The sequence below is a fragment of the Drosophila subpulchrella genome, unplaced genomic scaffold (assembly GCF_014743375.2).
Source record: "Drosophila subpulchrella strain 33 F10 #4 breed RU33 unplaced genomic scaffold, RU_Dsub_v1.1 Primary Assembly Seq34, whole genome shotgun sequence".
NCBI lineage: Eukaryota > Metazoa > Arthropoda > Insecta > Diptera > Drosophilidae > Drosophila > Drosophila subpulchrella.
This window is the reverse complement of record NW_023665571.1, coordinates 1,548,836-1,552,419: the sequence shown is the minus strand read 5'-3', so window position 1 is coordinate 1,552,419 and position 3,584 is coordinate 1,548,836.

Sequence of the window (3,584 nt, the reverse complement as noted above, 5' to 3'; positions counted from 1 at the left end):
TTTACTCGATGCTCGTGTTACAGGATCAGCGTCGAGATTCGGTCCGTTTTTGGTAGCAAAACTGGGTGTTTTGCCTCTCGGGACAATTGCAATTGGTGCAGTCGTCCGCCTACCCTCAGCAAATCGTTTTCGTTAATCATTGGTGCAAGTTTGACCAGCTGCGATCGGTTCTTTAGGGGTTTCTTGGCAAGGAGCAATTGATAGTCCTCGTAAAAACATCGTAGCGCGTGTTTTATACAAATGATCTTTGCTGCTTTAATCTGACCAAATGTAAGAGCTCTTGAGGCCTTATCGCAGGATGGATTTAGTGTACGTTGAATGAATCGCTTCACACAGGCGACAATGTGAACAAGCTTGAGCCAAAAAGAAAATCGTTCGATCAGCTCATCGAGTGGATGAACCTGAGTTGCAACAGCCAGTGTAGCCAAACAGTTTGTCTTGACTTCTCCTTGAATGCGTTTGTCTGAAAGAGATAAACCAAAACGTGAATCGCTCGACTTTACCAGGTATTGATCCTTGTCCCGTAGCCACAAAGGTCTATTCCACCACAAATGGTAGTCGATGAGGTCAGCAGCCATCAGACCCCTGGAAGCGCAGTCAGCTGGGTTTGATTTGGAGTCTACGTGCCGCCAGGCTTTTCTAGGAACAGTGTCAAGGATTTTCGAGGTTCTGTTTCCAACAAAAGTCTTTAGTTGGGCTGGTGCATATGATAACCAGGAGAGCACTATTGATGAGTCGGACCAGGCAAAAACAGTTATGTTCTTGTGGCGTAATCCAGAAGAAATCGAACGACTATGGATTGTTGTTTCAGTGGAGCCACCCTTGTTTTCGCAGTCACAAGGGACACCGAGATAGATCAGTCATCACTGCTGTACACCACAGCAGGATACACCTTGGTTGAAGCATCCGAAAATCCATGGAGCTCGATATTGTCTGCGTCGTTGACAGCGAAGCGTCTTAATTGGAACTTTTGTAGAGTGTCTAGATCTGCTCTCCACTTCAGCCAGTTGTCCGCTAGTTTAGTTGGGAGCGGGTCATCCCAATCCAAGTTTAAGAGCCAGAGTGTTTGGAAAATAATCTTAAATTGGATTACAAGGGGTGCCAAGAGTCCGAGAGGATCAAATATCCTGGAGACGTCGGACAAGATTTGTCTCGTTGTGCAATCAGGATTTGCCGCTAGACCTATGTTGTACGTTAAAATGTCTTTTCCAGGATGCCAGTATAGTCCGAGAACTTAAACTGGCGACAAGTGTGCGTCGGTATCATCTGTTTGTATGATTGAGGTATTTGATACACATTTCCCGAGTTCAAGACTTGCGCACGACATCAGCTGAATCAACTCGTCTCGGTTTCGACGTAGTTCATCCTCATTGTTTGAACCAGTAAGAACATCATCGACATAAAAATCCTCCAGTAGGATTTTTGATACCGCCAGGAATAATGCACATGACGTTCCGTAGGTTACAGTGCACAATTGGAAATGCTTGATCGGATCAGATGGATCTTCTCTCCAAACGATCTTCTGGTAGTTTCTGTGCTTTTCGTTAACCCATATTTGGCGGAACATTTTAACGATGTCCGCTGAGAATGCGAACTTGTACATTCGGGCCCTGTGAAAAGAATGTCATTTAAGGCCTTACCATTAACGTCGCGAAAGGATCCATCAAAGACCACTTGCAGCTTTCGGCCTAGCACTGGGTGGTGGGGAAGACAGAACTGATTCCCAGTAGCGATTTCCTCGGGCGGCCCCTCACGCATGTGCCCCAGATTGATATACTCCCGCATAAAGTACTGTGTCCGCAGCTGCTCGTTTTGTTCTAGTGGTCGCTCCACCGATTTGAAACGTTTAAGAGCTCCTTGTACAGTTTCTCAAAATTCAGGACTTTTCGTGTTGAATGCAAGCTTAACGACATACTTCCAGTTTTTATCGCGACTGTGGGTGGCGAGAAAGTGCTTCTCGACCTGTTCGTCTTCCTGATCCAATTTTGTGTTGCTTTGAACGTTCTCCAGTTCCCAAAACTTTTGTAACGTGTTGTCGATATCCATTGTTGTGGCTAGTGCAATAGCGTTGCTTGCGTTCGATGTGATGAGTGAAGTGATAACCCGTCCGAGTACCGACGAAATAGCGATAAGATTACCCTTGTTGTCGTACATCTTTCGTCCTGTGAACACTGACCATACGTGTTCGCTTCCCAATAGTATATCAACTGGTGTGTTTGCGTTGAAATGTGTATCTGCCAGCTGCATATCCTTAAATACCTCGAGTGTCGATGCGTCGATATTTTGGCGTTCCAGAGATGAGGTGATTCTGCCTAGCACGTGGGCATAGACAACCAGACAATCGAATATGCGAGACTTGATTTGCAGCGTGCTGCATCCCCTTTTCGTGTCTGCTTTTACGGAAGAGATTCCCTTAACCAAATTGCATGATGCCGACCGTGTAAATCCAAGAGCTTGGATGCAACGCTCAGATATAAAAGATAGCTCTGATCCTGTGTCCAATAGAAGACGGCACGTTACGTGGTCACCTTTTGCGTTTTTAACATACACCATAGCAGTTGGTAATATGCTTCGTTTGAATTCCGTTAGATGTGTAGACTTTGCAGTGCCTTGTGCACAAACAACCTTTTTGTTGCCCGCTCCTTGGTCCAAATGACTGAGTGTCACTGAGTTTGTGTTAGACGCGCTTAAGTTTTGCTCGTCCCCCTCCGCTATCTGGGCAAGATTCCCACTAGCCTGTGGATTTGGTTGGACATGAAGATGATTTCCTTTGCATTGCCTGCATTTAAATGTTTACTTGCACCTGTTGACCCCATGACCAGGTCGCAAATGATCGCCTCTGCAGGATGTGTTGTTGTCTTGCTTCCAGTCGCAAGCTCTCTTTTGCTCAGCTCCAGTTCCTCGCAGCGAGAATCGAGAAACTTGAAAAATTCCTCCAGAGTGGGTGAATCTGTTTCCATGCTGCGCTCAATCAACCTGCGCCGTGTGTCAGCGTCTAGTCTTCCCAGGGCTAGATATATGATCTATCAATCGCGTACCGTCTGATTCACCGCATCCAATCCACGAACAATTTCGTTTGCTCCGTCCGAAACCTTCCGTAGAACTGTTGCATCGATCTTTGTAGTTGTTGGCAGGTTCATAAACTGTTCCAAGAACGAGTTTACAATGTGCCGTGGGCGATTGTATCTTTCCTTCAGCCGTTCCCAAGCAGTGTTGTAAGCCGTGTCCGTAATTGCCAAGTGTCGAACCAAGTTGGCAGCCTTATCAACGTGTAGTGTTTTCAAGTGATGGAGCTTCTGGGTGTTGGACAAATGCTGTTTGTCATGAATTGTGCTTTCATATATGTCTTGAAAGGATGGCCACTCTGTGTAGTTGCCAGAGAACCGTTTGATTTGAATTTTCGGCAATTCGCTTAGATTTGAATTCGCCGTGACTACCGAGTTCCGAGGATTCGCTAATGTGACGTCACCACCAACATGATCAGGCGTGTCCGGTATGCTCTGACTTACAGTAAGTCGCTCAAATAGTTGTTGGTTTTGTTGCAGCAAGTTCAAGATTGCATCGTTGTTTGAATGTAGCCCGTT